A 19851-nucleotide genomic window follows, 5' to 3' on the forward strand; every position below is an offset into this window, starting at 1 on the left:
TACAAAATACGTTTAAAAAACAGAAACATTTTTGGATTAACAAATTCATACTAATTGGCAAAACCAAAAATCACTAACCATATTCACGCTATTACCATGAATTTCTAACAAAAGCTGTACAATTCAGATCCCTACACAGGCCCAGGAACCTGGGAGGGGGGAACCTCTTCATTTAGTACACCCTGTTACATTTGGGCTGTAACTACATGCTTCATCTGACTTTTCAACTATTAACGTACATATTTATTCCTTCAACAGACACTTGTCACGTGACCAATTCTTTTACAATCGTAACACTGCAGCGCTTCTGTACATACGGTCTCGCCTCATATCTCACATACCCAAGTTTTACACAAGTCAGGAGAACCACTTCATCAAAGGACAGTAAAACTGATGGACTTTGCGCCATCTTTCCGTTTATCATTCAGTTCAAGTGACATGCACCTACCACTCCCGTCACCCCAAAAAACATCCTTGCTTGTGAATTACACTCCAGCCATAAACTGCTGTACATTTACAACTTTAGCCCTTTCTACTCCACTCTTCTTCACCGTCGTCGACTCATTCTCACCAACTGTACTAGCGCCAAGATCATTGCACAACACTTCCACCATTGCTCCTCCAGTCATCCCCCGGACTCCCTCGCTCTTTGCTGTGAATGATGCAAGAGTTTGTGTTCTCAAAGTAGAACCCCTATTGTCCTCATTCCAGCACAGCTGTTGCTTCACCAACTTTCTCTCCATTTCCTCCATTTTGTCCACACTACTCGCCGCCATTTCCGACTCCCCGCTGTTTGTTCCTCCTTCCAGGGCTTGATGACTTCTTCTTCTTCTCGTGTCCGTTGCCTTGACTCCCTGTCCAATTTCGGTCATCTCGAGCCCCTTCCGGACATGATCCAAAACGATATCTTCACCGATATTCACTTTTCACCTCCTAATATCTTGTTGTTGTTTTCGGTTAGGTTTTTTTTCTCGTCGGTTGATAGTAACACTTAAAATCTTGGGTTTCCGTGAATTTGTCTGCCATTTGCAGACACTGCTAAGACTGCGTTGTACCAGGGTGCGGTCTTGTCACGAGAACAGTGATTATTGTTGTGTATGTCTGAAGCAAACAAATTTAATTGATTTGTTTTGTCGCCCTAACATAACAAATCATTAATATAAACAAACTGACCTAGCAGAATTCAAACTTACACTTACTGAGTCTGGCTTTAACACCACCTTTACACATGTGAGGAGAAAAAACAAAATCACCTCACATGTAAATTGCAGTTTGTGAAAGCAAAACATAAGCCCCAAAGTATTAATAGCAAAACAAATATTGCAAAGAGAAAAAAAAAAGCAGATTTTTTAAAATGATAACACAATTAAATTAAACGTCTCCCTCTTTCCCGCTACTGTCCCTCTCTTTGGTTATGTTACCCTGGTCCTTTATGTTACCCTGGCCATTGGTTATGTTACCCTGGTCCTTTGGTTATGTTACCCTGGTCCTTTGGTTATGTTACCCTGATCCTTTATGTTACCCTGGCCTTTGGTTATGTTACCCTGGTCCTTTGGTTATGTTACCCTGGTCCTTTGGTTATGTTACCCTGGTCCTTTGGTTATGTTACCCTGGTCCTTTATGTTACCCTGGTCCTTTGGTTATGTTACCCTGGTCCTTTGGTTGTGTTACCCTGGTCCTTTGGTTATGTTACCCTGGTCCTTTGGTTATGTTACCCTGGTCCTTTGGTTATGTTACCCTGGTCCTTTGGTTATGTTACCCTGGTCCTTTGGTTATGTTACCCTGGTCCTTTGGTTATGTTACCCTGGTCCTTTATGTTACCCTGGTCCTTTATGTTACCCTGGTCCTTTGGTTGTTACCCTGGTCCTCTGGTTATGTTACCCTGGTCCTCTGGTTATGTTACCCTGGTCCTCTGGTTATGTTACCCTGGTCCTTTGGATATGTTACCCTGGTCCTTTGGTTATGTTACCCTGGTCCTTTGGATATGTTACCCTGGTCCTTTGGATATGTTACCCTGGTCCTTTGGATATGTTACCCTGGTCCTTTGGATATGTTACCCTGGTCCTTTGGATATGTTACCCTGGTCCTCTGGTTATGTTACCCTGGTCCTTTGGATATGTTACCCTGGTCCTTTGGTTATGTTACCCTGGTCCTTTGGATATGTTACCCTGGTCCTTTGGTTATGTTACCCTGGTCCTTTGGATATGTTACCCTGGTCCTTTGGTTATGTTACCCTGGTCCTTTGGTTATGTTACCCTGGTCCTCTGGTTATGTTACCCTGGTCATTTGGATATGTTACCCTGGCCTTTGGTTGTTACCCTGGTCCTTTATGTTACCCTGGCCTTTGTTTTCCACTTTCCACAAGTCTTTCCACAAGTCTTTCCACAATCCTACCAGCAATATAGCACCCTGCATCCCACTGCTGGTTTACCTCTGAAGCTAAGCAGGGTTGGTCCTGGTCAGTCCCTGGATGGGAGACCAGACCTAGCTGGAAGAGGTGATAATAATCATGTGAATGAATAATGTACATGTGAAACTTCACACGTGTCTGAAAACCACGTCTGACTCTGGAACAATTCTGACCACTTCTGACTCGGGACATTTTTCATGTGATTTGTTCACACGTTTTCAAGCTGTTTTTTTTTTTGTAAGGGTAACCATTACACAATATATTCAATCAACTCCTACCACTGCCTACAATGTAGCGTGACAACTACTGTACTTCAGAGGAGGTCAAACAAGCAATCAGATAACACGTCCAATCATGCAATCACCTTAACTACATGATACCAGGCACTCTGCCGTCTGTATCAATCAGTATTCAAGGTGGCAATACCAAACATCCGTTTTATTTATTTTATCAGCGCTAATCAACCTCAGTCGTGAATATAAGGTTGAATAAATACACTGATTACATCCCAATTGGCACCCTATTCCCTATGCAGTGCACTACTTTTGACCAGGACTGGCACCCTATTCCCTATGTGGTGCACTACTTTAGACCAAGACTGGCACCCTATTCCCTATGTGGTGCACTACTTTAGACCAGGACTGACACCCTATTCCCTATGTAGTGCACTACTTTAGACCAGGACTGGCACCCTATTCCCTATGTAGTGCACTACCCATAGGCCCCACGTAGGACATAGGGTACCTTTTGAGAGCCGGCCATTGTGTCAATGGCATGTGGTGACAATCATTAACTAGCAGTACCAGGTGGGATAGCAGCTATTGTCACTCAAGATGTTGTTTTGTCATTTGTTTCTGACACAACCTTTATTTTATTGCAATGAAATTGACTGGTTCATGGCTGGTTCATGGCTGGCTCATGGCTGGCTCATGGCTGGCTCATGGCTGGCTCATGGCTGGCTCATGGCTGATTTACTCTGCATGCATGCAGGATGATAACTAGGCCTCTGTACTCACCTCACCTCCCTTCACAATGTCACTGAGATCGTTGAGAAGTTTGGGAATGAATGCATGATGTCAGATAGTGCGAAGACTGCCTGCACTGATGTAGGTTGAGGAACGACCATTAACTATTAACTATTACTACTACTAACTACTACTAACTACTACTACCATCACTACTACTACTACCACCAGTACCCCTACCACTGCTACAGTATCTAGGATGGAGAGAAGTCTGTCCATGATAAAGCACTGCTCTACCTTCTTAACAGCACTGTCAATGAGGCAGGTCCTACAGGCCCTAGTTTCTACCTTCTTAACAACACTATCAACAAGGCAGGTCCTACAGGCCCTAGTTTTGTCGCACCTAGACTACTGTTCAGTCGTGTGGTCAGGTGACACAAAGAGGAACTTAAGAAAATTGCAATTGCCTCAGAACAGGGCAGCACGGCTGGCCCTTGGATGTACACAGAGAACTAACATTAACGATATGCATGTCAATCTCTACTGGCTCAAAGTGGAGGAGATTGACTTCATCACTACTTTTATTTATGAGAGGTATTGACATGTTGAATGCACCGAGCTGTCTGTTTGAACTACTGGCAGACAGCTCGGACACCCAGACATACCCCAAAAGACATTCCACAAGAGGTCTATTCACAGTGCCCAAGTCCAGAACAAACTATGGGAGGTGCACAGTACTACATAGAGCCATGACTACATGGAACTCCATTCCACATCAGGTAACAGATACAAGCAGTAGAATCAGATTTTAAAAAACAGATAAGAATACAAGTTATGGAACAGCAGGGACTGTGAAGAGACACAAACATAGGCACTGACACATGCACACAGACACGCTAACATACACACTATACACATACGTACAGATGGATTTTGTGTTGTAGATGTGTGGTAGGGGGCCTGAGGGCACACACTTAATATGTTGTGAAATCTGTTATGAAAACTATTGTAATGTTTAAATGTGTAAATGTAGAACTGCCTTCATATTGCAGGACCCCAGGAAGAGTATTTTTTGGCATTTAATTAGGCAAGTCAGTTAAGAAAAAAACTTATTTACAATGACAGCCTACCAGGGAACAGTGGGTTAACTGCCTTGTTCATGTGCAGAATTACAGATTTTAACATTGTCAGCTCAGGGATTTGATCCAGCAACCGGTTACTGGCCCAACGCTCTAACGACGAGGCTACCTGCCGTGGTAGCAGCTAATGGGGATCCATAATAAATACAAATACTACCACTAGTACAACTCCTGCTGCTACTACTAGTACTACTAGTACTGCTACTGCTACTACTACTACTACTACTACTGCTTCTACAACTAGTACAACTACTGCTGCTGCAACTACTAGTACTACTAGTACTGCTACTGCTACTACTACTACTACTACTGCTTCTACAACTAGTACAACAACTACTACTACTACTACTGCTTCTACAACTAGTGCAACAACTACTACTACTACTACTGCTTCTACAACTAGTACAACTACTGCTGCTACTACTACTAGTACTACTATTACTACTACTACTACTACTGCTTCTACAACTAGTACAACTACTGCAGCTGCTACTACTAGTACTACTATTACTACTACTACTACTACTGCTTCTACAACTAGTACAACTACTGCTGCTACTACTACTAGTACTACTGCTGCTGCTACTACTAGTACTACTAGTACTGCTACTACTACTACTACTACTACTGCTGCTGCAACTAGTACAACTACTGCTGCTACTACTAGTACTACTAGTACTGCTACTGCTACTACTACTACTAGTACTACTAGTACTGCTACTGCTACTACTACTACTACTACTGCTTCTACAACTAGTACAACTACTGCTACTACTACTACTACTACTACTGCTTCTACAACTAGTACAACTACTGCTGCTACTACTACTAGTACTACTAGTACTGCTACTGCTACTACTACTACTAGTACTACTAGTACTGCTACTGCTACTACTACTACTACTACTGCTTCTACAACTAGTACAACTACTGCTGCTACTAGTACTAGTACAACTACTGCTGCTACTACTAGTACAACAACTACTACTACTACTGCTGCTGCTACAACTAGTACAACTACTGCAGCTGCTACTACTAGTACTACTATTACTGCTATTACTACTACTACTACTACTGCTGCAACTAGTACAACTACTGCTGCTACTACTACTAGTACTACTATTACTACTACTTCTACTGCTACAACTAGTAATACTATTACTACTACTACTACTACTGCTGCTACAACTAGTACAACTACTGCTGCTACTAATAGTACTACTAGTACTGCTACTACTACTGCTGCTACTACTAGTACTACTATTACTACTACTACTACTACTGCTGCTGCTACTACTAGTACAACAACTACTACTACTACTGCTGCTGCTACAACTAGTACAACTACTGCTGCTACTACTATTAGTACTACTATTAGTACTACTACTACTACTGCTGCTGCTACAACTAGTACAACTACTGCAGCTGCTACTACTAGTACTACTATTACTGCTACTACTACTACTACTACTACTGCTTCTACAACTAGTACAACTACTGCTGCTACTACTACTAGTACTACTGCTGCTGCTACTACTAGTACTGCTACTACTACTACTACTACTACTGCTGCTGCAACTAGTACAACTACTGCTGCTACTACTAGTACTACTAGTACTGCTACTGCTACTACTACTACTAGTACTACTAGTACTGCTACTGCTACTACTACTACTACTACTGCTTCTACAACTAGAACAACTACTGCTGCTACTACTACTAGTACTACTACTACTACTACTACTGCTGCTGCTACAACTAGTACAACTACTGCAGCTGCTACTACTAGTACTACTATTACTGCTATTACTACTACTACTACTACTGCTGCAACTAGTACAACTACTGCTGCTACTACTACTAGTACTACTATTACTACTACTTCTACTGCTACAACTAGTAATACTATTACTACTACTACTACTACTGCTGCTACAACTAGTACAACTACTGCTGCTACTACTAGTACTACTAGTACTGCTACTACTACTGCTGCTACTACTAGTACTACTATTACTACTACTACTACTGCTGCTGCTACTACTAGTACAACAACTACTACTACTACTGCTGCTGCTACAACTAGTACAACTACTGCTGCTGCTACTACTAGTACTACTATTACTACTACTTCTACTGCTACAACTAGTAATACTATTACTACTACTACTACTACTGCTGCTACAACTAGTAAAACTACTGCTGCTGCTACTACTAGTACTACTATTACTACTACTTCTACTGCTACAACTAGTAATACTATTACTACTACTACTACTGCTGCTGCTACAACTAGTAAAACTACTGCTGCTGCTACTACTAGTACTACTATTACTACTACTAATACTAGTACAACTACTGCTGCTACTACTATTAGTACTACTATTACTACTACTTCTACTGCTACAACTAGTAATACTATTACTACTACTACTACTACTGCTGCTACAACTAGTAAAACTACTGCTGCTGCTACTACTAGTACTACTATTACTACTACTAATACTAGTACAACTACTGCTGCTACTACTATTAGTACTACTATTAGTACTACTACTACTACTACTGCTGTTACAACTAGTACAACTACTGCTGCTGCTACAACTAGTACAACTACTGCTGCTGCTACTACTAGCACTACTATTACTAGTACTAATACTAGTAAAACTACTGCTGCTACTACTAGTACTACTATTACTACTACTACTACTACTGCTGTTACAACTAGTACAACTACTGCTGCTGCTACTACTAGTACTACTACTACTAGTACTACTACTGCTACAACTAGTACAACTACTGCTTCTACTACTAATACAACTACTGCTGCTACTACTAGTACTACTATTATTACTACTACTACTACTGCTGCTACAACTAGTACAACTACTGCTGCTACTACTAGTACTACTAGTACTGCTACTACTACTGCTGCTACTACTAGTACTACTATTACTACTACTACTACTGCTGCTGCTACAACTAGTACAACTACTGCTGCTACTACTAGTACTACTAGTACTGCTACTACTACTGCTGCTACTACTAGTACTACTATTACTACTACTACTACTGCTGCTACTACTAGTACTACTATTACTACTACTACTACTGCTGCTTCTACTACTAATACAACTACTGCTGCTGCTACTACTAGTACTACTATTATTACTACTACTACTACTGCTGCTACAACTAGTACAACTACTGCTGCTACTACTAGTACTACTATTACTACTACTACTACTGCTGCTACTACTAGTACTACTATTACTACTATTACTACTGCTGCTGCTACTACTAGCACTACTATTACTAGTACTAATACTAGTAAAACTACTGCTGCTACTACTAGTACTACTATTACTACTACTACTACTACTGCTGTCACAACTAGTACAACTACTGCTGCTGCTACTACTAGTATTACTACTACTTGTACTACTACTGCTACAACTAGTACAACTACTGCTTCTACTACTAATACAACTAGTACTACTATTACTACAACTGCTACTACAACTAGCAACTACTGCTGCTGCTACTACTAGTACCACTACTACTACTACTACTACTGCTGCTACTACTAGTACAACTACTGCTGCTGCTACTACTAGTACTACTACTACTACTACTACTACTGCTGCTGCTACAACTAGTACTACTATTACTACAACTGCTACTACAACTAGCACAATTACTCATAGATTGAATTAGTGCTTTTTTTCTCCTGATGAGTCAGAGGCCAGACATAATACTTAGAATTTCTGCAGTGTTTTAGAGGTGTCATGTGTGTGATGTGGGCTGGGCATGCTATATTTTGTATTTCTATGTTTTGGCCGGGTATGGTTGTCAATCAGGGACAGCTGTCTATCGTTGTCTCTGATTGGGAATCCTACTTAGGCAGCCTTTTTTCCTTTTGTATTTTGTGGGTAGTTGTCTGTGTTAGTGGCCTGTATATCCCTACTCAGCTTCACGGTCGTTTTTTTGTTGTTTCTTGTTTTGTTGGCGACATTTATAACATTACAGGAAAATGTACGCTCACCACACTGCACCTTGGTCTCATTCCAACAACGGTCGTGACAAGAGGGCTCTCTACATGTGCTTTATATGTATATGTATATGGATGTGTTGTGAATAGGTTACAGGTAATGCAATGACAAATAGGCCTATATTAGTGTATATGGTTACAGAAGCATGAAGGTACGATGACATTTACTTTGATTTGTTGATGATCATACGGTCAGTAGGTTGTTGTGTGTTGTTGTTGCTGTGTTATTGTTTTTGTTGTGTGTTGTTGTTGTTACTATTGGATCAAGTCTACATCTTTCATACCCATCTGGTACTTCCTCTGATGTGCACATTCATTCATTGGCAATTCATATTCAATCTGGAGTATTTCCAGTTGTGTGTTCTTTTAACACAACTGTGTAATTATTCTGACATTAACATAATTTATCCTCATGGTGACATCACTATACTGTATCTTATTGGAATTTACACACCACATTTCCATGTATATTTACACACCCCGTTTCCTGCTATTTACACACCCCGTTTCCTGCTAGTTACACACCCCGTTTCCTGCTAGTTACACACCCCGTTTCCTGCTATTTGCACACCCCATTTCCTTGTATATTTACAGACCCAGTTTCCAGCTACTTTTTGAGGGAAAATGTGCTTACTATGACTGTAACATACGGTTGTCTCTGTTAGCTACCCTACGATGAATGTATTAATTGTAAGTCACCCTGGATAAGAGCGTGTGCTAAATGACTCAAATGTAACTGTAAACAGGTGGTGAGTACAGCCAGTGTTATTCTAGGGTTATATTGTGATCTCATCCAGTGCAGCCAGTGTTATTCTAGGGTTATATTGTGATCTCATCTGGTACAGCCAGTGTTATTCTAGGGTTATATTGTGATCTCATCCAGTACAGCCAGTGTTATTCTAGGGTTATATTGTGATGTTATACAGTGCAGCCAGTGTCATTCTAGGGTTATATTGTGATCTCATCCAGTGCAGCCAGTGTTATTCTAGGGTTATATTGTGATCTCATCTGGTACAGCCAGTGTTATTCTAGGGTTATATTGTGATCTCATCCAGTACAGCCAGTGTTATTCTAGGGTTATATTGTGATGTTATACAGTACAGTCAGTGTTATTCTAGGGTTATATTGTGATCTCATACAGTGCAGCCAGTGTTATTCTAGGGTTATATTGTGATGTTCTACAGTACAGCCAGTGTTATTCTAGGGTTATATTGTGATTTCATCCAGTACAGCCAGTGTTATTCTAGGGTTATATTGTGATGTTATACAGTGCAGCCAGTGTTATTCTAGGGTTAAATTGTGATCTCATACAGTGCAGCCAGTGTTATTCTAGGGTTATATTGTGATGTTATACAGTACAGCCAGTGTTATTCTAGGGTTATATTGTGATGTTATACAGTACAGCCAGTGTTATTCTAGGGTTATATTGTGATCTCATACAGTGCAGCCAGTGTTATTCTAGGGTTATATTGTGATCTCATACAGTGCAGCCAGTGTTATTCTAGGGTTATATTGTGATCTCATCCAGTACAGCTAGTGTTATTCTAGGGTTATATTGTGATCTCATCCAGTACAGCCAGTGTTATTCTAGGGTTATATTGTGATCTCATCCAGTACAGCCAGTGTTATTCTAGGGTTATATTGTGATCTCATCCAGTGCAGCCAGTGTTATTCTAGGGTTATATTGTGATCTCATCCAGTACAGCCAGTGTTATTCTAGGGTTATATTGTGATTTCATCCAGTACAGCCAGTGTTACTCTAGGGTTATATTGTGATGTTATACAGTACAGACAGTGTTATTCTAGGGTTATATTGTGATCTCATACAGTGCAGCCAGTGTTATTCTAGGGTTATATTGTGATGTTCTACAGTACAGCCAGTGTTATTCTAGGGTTATATTGTGATGTTATACAGTACAGCCAGTGTTATTCTAGGGTTATATTGTGATGTTATACAGTACAGCCAGTGTTATTCTAGGGTTATATTGTGATCTCATACAGTGCAGCCAGTGTTATTCTAGGGTTATATTGTGATCTCATACAGTGCAGCCAGTGTTATTCTAGGGTTATATTGTGATGTTATACAGTACAGCCAGTGTCATTCTAGGGTTATATTGTGATGTTATACAGTACAGCCAGTGTTATTCTAGGGTTATATTGTGATCTCATCCAGTACAGCCAGTGTTATTCTAGGGTTATATTGTGATCTCATCCAGTACAGCCAGTGTTATTCTAGGGTTATATTGTGATGTTATACAGTACAGCCAGTGTTATTCTAGGGTTATATTGTGATCTCATACAGTGCAGCCAGTGTTATTCTAGGGTTATATTGTGATGTTCTACAGTACAGCCAGTGTTATTCTAGGGTTATATTGTGATTTCATCCAGTACAGCCAGTGTTATTCTAGGGTTATGTTGTGATGTTATACAGTGCAGCCAGTGTTATTCTAGGGTTATATTGTGATCTCATACAGTGCAGCCAGTGTCATTCTAGGGTTATATTGTGATGTTATACAGTACAGCCAGTGTTATTCTAGGGTTATATTGTGCTGTTATACAGTACAGACAGTGTTATTCTAGGGTTATATTGTGATCTCATACAGTGCAGCCAGTGTTATTCTAGGGTTATATTGTGATCTCAACCAGTACAGCCAGTGTTATTGTAGGGTTATATTGTGATCTCATCCAGTACAGCCAGTGTTATTCTAGGGTTATATTGTGATCTCATCCAGTACAGCCAGTGTTATTCTAGGGTTATATTGTGATCTCATCCAGTGCAGCCAGTGTTATTCTAGGGTTATATTGTGATCTCATCTAGTACAGCCAGTGTTATTCTAGGGTTATATTGTGATCTCATCCAGTACAGCCAGTGTTATTCTAGGGTTATATTGTGATCTCATCCAGTACAGCCAGTGTTATTCTAGGGTTATATTGTGATCTCATCCAGTACAGCCAGTGTTATTCTAGGGTTATATTGTGATCTCATCCAGTACAGCCAGTGTTATTCTAGGGTTATATTGTGATCTCATCCAGTACAGCCAGTGTTATTCTAGGGTTATATTGTGATCTCATTCAGTGCAGCCAGTGTTATTCTAGGGTTATATTGCGATCTTATCCAGTACAGCCAGTGTTATTCTAGGGTTATATTGTGATTTCATCCAGTACAGCCAGTGTTACTCTAGGGTTATATTGTGATGTTATACAGTACAGACAGTGTTATTCTAGGGTTATATTGTGATGTTATACAGTACAGCCAGTTTTATTCTAGGGTTATATTGTGATCTCATACAGTGCAGCCAGTGTTATTCTAGGGTTATATTGTGATCTCATACAGTGCAGCCAGTGTTATTCTAGGGTTATATTGTGATCTCATCCAGTACAGCCAGTGTTATTCTAGGGTTATATTTTGATCTCATCCAGTACAGCCAGTGTTATTCTAGGGTTATATTGTGATCTCATCCAGTACAGCCAGTGTTATTCTAGGGTTATATTGTGATCTCATCCAGTACAGCCAGTGTTATTCTAGGGTTATATTGTGATTTCATCCAGTACAGCCAGTGTTATTCTAGGGTTATATTGTGATGTTATACAGTACAGCCAGTGTTATTCTAGGGTTATATTGTGATCTCATACAGTGCAGCCAGTGTTATTCTAGGGTTATATTTGGATGTTATACAGTACAGCCAGTGTTATTCTAGGGTTATATTGTGATCTCATCCAGTGCAGCCAGTGTTATTCTAGGGTTATATTGTGGTGTTATACAGTGCAGCCAGTGTCCTTCTAGGGTTATATTGTGATCTCATCCAGTGCAGCCAGTGTTATTCTAGGGTTATATTGTGGTGTTATACAGTGCAGCCAGTGTCATTCTAGGGTTATATTATGTTCTCATCCAGTACAGCCAGTGTTATTCTAGGGTTATATTGTGATCTCATCCAGTACAGCCAGTGTCATTCTAGGGTTATATTGTGATCTCATCCAGTACAGCCAGTGTTATTCTAGGGTTATATTGTGATCTCATCCAGTACAGCCAGTGTCATTCTAGGGTTATATTGTGATCTCATCCAGTACAGCCAGTGTTATTCTAGGGTTATATTGTGATCTCATACAGTGCAGCCAGTGTTATTCTTGGATTATATTGTGATGTTATATGGTACAGCCAGTGTTATGCTAGGGTTATATTGTGATCTCATCCAGTGCAGCCAGTGTTATTCTAGGGTTATATTGTGGTGTTATACAGTGCAGCCAGTGTTCTTCTAGGGTTATATTGTGATCTCATCCAGTGCAGCCAGTGTTATTCTAGGGTTATATTGTGATCTCATCCAGTGCAGCCAGTGTCATTCTAGGGTTATATTGTGATCTCATCCAGTACAGCCAGTGTTATTCTAGGGTTATATTGTGATTTCATCCAGTGCAGCCAGTGTTATTCTAGGGTTATATTGTGATCTCATCCAGTGCAGCCAGTGTCATTCTAGGGTTATATTGTGATCTCATCCAGTGCAGCCAGTGTTATTCTAGGGTTATATTGTGATCTCATCCAGTGCAGCCAGTGTCATTCTAGGGTTATATTGTGATCTCATCCATTACTGCCAGTGTTATTCTAGGGTTATATTGTGATCTCATTCAGTGCAGCCAGTGTTATTCTAGGGTTATATTGTGATCACATCCAGTACAGCCATCTCTCTCGACTCCAGGGTTGCGGTGAAACCCAAGGACAGCAGGTGAGTCACAGCAGGTGCCGTGACAGTAGTCCAGGATCTAGGACAGCAGACTGCCTCCAGCTGGCACAAGCTAACCCCCCACCCGCCTCCTTCCTCCCCCCTCCCAGGCAGAGCAGCACAGGCCAGGCCAGGCAGGCCACAGCCAACATAGCGGAGCCTGGCTAGGTTTCTGGACCAAGGTTAGGTTAGCAACAATGGCCTCAGAGGAAAGCAGAGCACCAGGGGAGACTGAGTCTTAATGTAAACCAACTCATCTATAAATGAGGCCAGGAGGTTGATGGATGGCAGAGGGGGTGGGTATGAACTGGACTACTGTGTGTATATGAATGGGGTAGCGTAGTTTGTGATAGAGCTGTCTTTGATTGAATGAACCACATTCTCCTTTACAATAGGTGAGTACATGTATGACCGCTACCATTTTCACATTGGCAGCGGGGATCGGCAGTTACTGTTTTGAAGGCACACATTCATTTTCATGTCTGTGTTGTTAAAGTTTTTATTTAACAGCAAAGTAGATCTATTTTTGATTTATATATTCAATGTCCCTCTTTCCACCTTACCTGGCAAGAAAATGCAATATTTTGTCAAATCTGAGAATTTATAGTAGCTGTCGTACACATAATGCATCAATACAAATTTACAGTCACAACTGTTACCCCATGGTAACATTTAAGCATCACTGAAGATTGTTTTTACGGGCGTTTAACAACAGTCACCAAAAGAATAGGATTCACAGAGAGAGAGAGAACACAAAGCCCAGAGGACAAGACACAGAACAGAACTCTAATTTCCAAGCCAGTCTTAGCTATGACATAATAAAAATGTGCCAATTACTTCTCGCTCCAATTCAGTGATCTAAATCATATTACAGTCAAGATATTGAGATCTCCATCTCACTTTTCTAAATGTAAATGCTTATCTTAGAGGGTAGTTGAGTATCTACTAAATAGAATCTTTATTTAACAACATTTTGTTCTCAACCAACCTCAGATAACCAGACTGACCTTTGACCAGATAATCTGACCTATTAGGAACTCTGCAATCTATATTAATGCGTTCTTCTCCATTTCCAATATATATTAATGCTGCCTGTTATTTAGGTAGGTAGGTATGTGGATTGGTATTTTCATCTACATTCTTCTTCCTGCACCACATGGAGCTTTCTTGTTGAATTATTTATTGTCTCTTTCACAATCGATTTGGAATCTGGAATGCTGACTCGGTATCTTCCTCGGATACCAGAATAACTGACACGAGGAAAATAATAGATAACCTAGATAAATAAAGTTGTTTCATCACATCAGATACATTCCTCAAAAGAGAAAGTCTCAGCGAATTGAGTTTGGAAAACATTCCATAATAAATTAAAAAACTCCAAAATACTAAAGATGCTTCCAGAGAAAGGAGACGATTAATGGTAATAGATGCTGCATGCATGTTTCAAAATGGGAAAATAACAGACGCAGCTTTTCCAGAAATCAAGTAAACACAGTTGTATTCTACACGCCAGCAACACAATAGCTTTGTGCTTTAAATATTTGTGCAGACTTTGAGCCTGCATTTTATAGGTCGACATGATATGTTGTTGGTGGGTTGACACTATGCACTTTGTATACCCAGTATTCAGATCCCTTGGCTTTTTCCACATTTGAACATTACAGCCTTATTCTAAAATCGATTAAATAAATACAAATCCTTAGCAATCTACACACAATACCCCATAATGAAAAAGCAAAAACAGGTTTTGAGAAATGTTTGTACATTTATAAAAAAAATCCAAATCTGGAAATTGAGCTCAGGTAAATTCTGATTCCATTGATCATCCTTGAGATGTTTCTACAACTTGACTGGAGTCCACCTGTGGTAAATTCAATTGATTGGACATGATTTAGAAAAGCACACACCTGTCTATATAGGATCCCATAGTTGACAGTGCCCTGTCAGAACAAAAACCAAGCCATGAGGTCAAAGGAATTGTCCGTAGAGCGCCAAGGCAGGATTTTGTCAAGGCTCAGATCTGGGGAAGGGTACCAAAACATTTCTGCAGGATTGAATGTCCCCAAGAACAAAGTGGCCTCAGTCATTCTTCAATGGAAGAAGTTTGGAATCACCAAGACTCTTCCTACAGCTGGCCGCACAGCCAAACTGAGCATTTGGGGGAGAAGGGCCTTGGTCAGGGAGGTGACCAAGAACACAATAGTTACTCTGACAGGGCTCTAGAGTTCCTCTGTGGAGATGGGAGAACCTTCCAGAAGGACAACCATCTCTGCAGCACTCCACCAATCAGGCCTTTATGGTAGCGTGGCCAGATGGAAGCCACTCCTCAGTAAAAGGCAGCCCACTTAGAGTTTGCCTAAAGACTCTCGGACCATGAGAAACAAGATTATTTGGCCTGAATGCCAAGCGCCACGTCTAGAGTAAACCTGGCACCATCCCTACGGTGAAGCATGGTTGTGGCAGCACCATGTGGGGATGTTTTTCGGCGGCAGGTCCTGGGAGAGTAATCAGGATCAAGGCAAAGATTAACGGAGCAAAGTACAGAGAAATCCTTGATGAAAACCTACCCCAGAGTGCTCAGGACCTCAGACTGGGGTGAAGGTTCACCTTCCAACAGGAAAACAAGCCTAAGAACACAGCCAAGACAACGCAGAAGTGGCTTTGGGACAAGTGTCTGAATATCCTTGAGTGGTCCAGCTAGAGCGAGGACTTGAACGCAATCGAACATCTCTGGAAGGACCTGAAAATAGCTGTATAGCAACGCTCCCCATCCAACCTGTCACAGCTTGAGATGATATGCAGAGAAGAATGGGAGAAACTCCCCAAATAAAGGTGTGCCAAGCTTGTAGCGTCATACCCAAGAAGACTCTAGGCTGTAATTGCTGCCAAAGGTGCTTCAACAAATCAAATCAAATCAAATGTATTTATATAGCCCTTCGTACATCAGCTGATATCTCAAAGTGCTGTACAGAAACCCAGCCTAAAACCCCAAACAGCAAGCAATGCAGGTGTAGAAGCACGGTGGCTAGGAAGAACTCCCTAGAAAGGCCAAAACCTAGGAAGAAACCTAGAGAGGAACCAGGCTATGTGGGGTGGCCAGTCCTCTTCTGGCTGTGCCGGGTGGAGATTATAACAGAACATGGCCAAGATGTTCAAATGTTCATAAATGACCAGCATGGTCGAATAATAATAAGGCAGAACAGTTGAAACTGGAGCAGCAGCATGGCCAGGTGGACTGGGGACAGCAAGGAGTCATCATGTCAGGTAGTCCTGGGGCATGGTCCTAGGGCTCAGGTCCTCAGAGAGAGAGAAAGAAAGAGAGAATTAGAGATAGCTTATGTGGGGTGGCCAGTCCTCTTCTGGCTGTGCTGGGTGGAGATTATAACAGAACATGGCCAAGATGTTCAAATGCTCATAAATGACCAGCATGGTCGAATAATAATAAGGCAGAACAGTTGAAACTGGAGCAGCAGCACGGTCAGGTGGACTGGGGACAGCAAGGAGTCATCATGTCAGGTAGTCCTGGGGCATGGTCCTAGGGCTCAGGTCCTCCGAGAGAGAGAAAGAAAGAGAGAAGGAGAGAATTAGAGAACGCACACTTAGATTCTCACAGGACACCGAATAGGACAGGAGAAGTACTCCAGATATAACAAACTGACCCTAGCCCCCTGACACATAAACTACTGCAGCATAAATACTGGAGGCTGAGATAAAGTACTGACTAAGTACTGACTAAGGTTTCTGAATACTTATGTAAATGTGATATTTCAGTTTTATTCATACATTTGCAAAAATGACTAAACCTGTTTTTGCTTTGTCATTATGGGATATTGTGCATAGACTGATGTAATCCATTTTAGAATAAGGCTGTAACCTAACAGAATGTGGAAAAAGTCAAGGGGTCTGAATACTTTCTTAGGATACATGCAGTTAAGGATGCAGTGAAATGTATTTTCCTGTGTTACTTACTCACTTACTCTCCTCTCTCTCTCCCATTTCCCTCTCCTCTCTCTCTCCCATTTCCCTCTCCTCTCTCTCCCCATTTCCCTCTCCTCTCTCTCTCTCCCCCCATTTCCCTCTCCTCTCTCTCTCTCCCCCCATTTCCCTCTCCTCTCTCTCTCCCCCCATTTCCCTCTCCTCTCTCCCCCCCATTTCCCTCTCCTCTCTCTCTCCCCCCATTTCCCTCTCCTCTCTCTCTCCCCCCATTTCCCTCTCCTCTCTCTCTCCCCCCATTTCCCTCTCCTCTCTCTCTCCCCCATTTCCCTCTCCTCTCTCTCTCCCCCCATTTCCCTCTCCTCTCTCTCTCCCCCCATTTCCCTCTCCTCTCTCTCTCCCCCCATTTCCATCTCCTCTCTCCCCCCATTTCCCTCTCCTCTCTCTCTCCCCCATTTCCCTCTCCTCTCTCTCTCCCCCCATTTCCCTCTCCTCTCTCTCTCCCCCCATTTCCATCTCCTCTCTCCCCCCATTTCCCTCTCCTCTCTCTCTCCCCCCATTTCCCTCTCCTCTCTCTCTCCCCCCATTTCCCTCTCCTCTCTCTCTCCCCCCATTTCCCTCTCCTCTCTCTCTCCCCCCATTTCCCTCTCCTCTCTCTCTCCCCCCATTTCCCTCTCCTCTCTCTCCCCCCATTTCCCTCTCTCTCTCCCCCCATTTCCCTCTCCTCTCTCTCTCCCCCCATTTCCCTCTCCTCTCTCTCTCCCCCCATTTCCATCTCCTCTCTCAATTCAATTCAATTCAAGGGGCTTTATTGGCATGGGAAACATGTGTTAACATTGCCAAAGCAAGTGAGGCAGATAATATACAAAAGTGAAATAAACAATAAAAATTAACAGTAAACATTACACATACAGAAGTTTCAAAACAATAAAGACATTACAAATGTCATATTATATATATATATATATATATATATATATGACAGTGTTGTAACAATGTACAAATGTTTAAATTACACAAGGGAAAATAAATAAGCATAAATATGGGTTGTATTTACAATGGTGTTTGTTCTCCACTGGTTGCCCTTTTCTTGTGGCAACAGGTCACACATCTTGCTGCTGTGATGGCACACTGTGGAATTACACCCAGTAGATATGGGAGTTTATTAAAATTGGATTTGTTTTCGAATTCTTTGTGGATCTGTGTATCTCTCTCTCTCTCCCCCCATTTCCCTCTCCTCTCTCTTTCTCCCCCCATTTCCCTCTCCTCTCTCTCTCCCCCTCCCCTTCTCCCCCTCTCTCTCTCCCCCTGTTTCCCTCTCCTCTCTCTCTCCTCCTCCCCTTCTCCCCCTCTCTCTCTCCCCCTGTTTCCCTCTCCTCTCTCCCCCTCTCCTCCTCTAGGATGTCCTCCTCACCCAAACATTGATGGTAGTCTAGGCACCAGATGTTCAATTATATCAGGATTGACATTGTTTCTGTTAGAAATATGTGCTGTATTATATCAGGATTTACATTGTTTCTGTTAGAAATATGTGCTGTATTATATCAGGATTGACATTGTTTCTGTTAGAAATATGTGCTGTATTATATCAGGATTTACATTGTTTCTGTTAGAAATATGTGCTGTATTATATCAGGATTTACATTGTTTCTGTTAGAAATATGTGCTGTATTATATCAGGATTGACATTGTTTATGTTAGAAATATGTGCTGTATTATATCAGGATTGACATTGTTTATGTTAGAAATATGTGCTGTATTATATCAGGATTGACATTGTTTCTGTTAGAAATATGTGCTGTATTATATCAGGATTGACATTGTTTATGTTAGAAATATGTGCTGTATTATATCAGGATTGACATTGTTTCTGTTAGAAATATGTGCTGTATTATATCAGGATTGACATTGTTTCTGTTAGAAATATGTGCTGTTGACTCTTTAATATGCGCTGTTGACTAACTTATTACTTCAATATCGTATCAACAATGAAGCTTGAACTACCTGCGTATCTGCACAAAACTATAGCTAACCAGTTTCAGTATGGTGAAATAAACATCCTATTCCTAATCAAAAACTGCTTATACTGTATAGAGAGAGAGAGAGAGCTTGAAAATAAAGCAAAAATATTTAGAAAAGATAGACTACCTATCCTATATATGTTTAGAACACCCCATTACATTGATGCCAGTGGTGACTAGAGACAGAGTCAAACGGCAGAGGAAAACATTTCCCTCAAAAAGCTCTTTAGCGGCTCAATGAAGCTGAATGATTCCTCTCAAGCACTGCTGGATCAAGTCAAATGTCTTGGTAGCAAACATCAATCCTGTTTATCGCAGTAGGGCCGGGGGATGTTTCTGCACTGCTGTTCAACAGCAACGTATCCACTCGCAGCCGAGGCCCAGAAAAGGACAACGTAGGAGCAGTTTTTTTCTTGCTTGGAGCAACACAGCTGCCTGCCTGCTCCAGTCACACATTCATCTATGATTGATGTGAGACAATTTACCCTCGCAACTTTTATGCTTTCGTCCAGTGAATAAATTATAGAATAGCGTTTAGGGAATGAATGATGATTGGATTATTAATATTGGTGTCTCGCCTAACTATTTATTTATTTCTATCGATATATATATATATA

This window comes from Oncorhynchus mykiss, chromosome 23 (assembly GCF_057628025.1).
Source record: "Oncorhynchus mykiss isolate SJ-2025 chromosome 23, ASM5762802v1, whole genome shotgun sequence".
In the NCBI taxonomy this organism is placed as follows: Eukaryota; Metazoa; Chordata; class Actinopteri; order Salmoniformes; family Salmonidae; genus Oncorhynchus; species Oncorhynchus mykiss.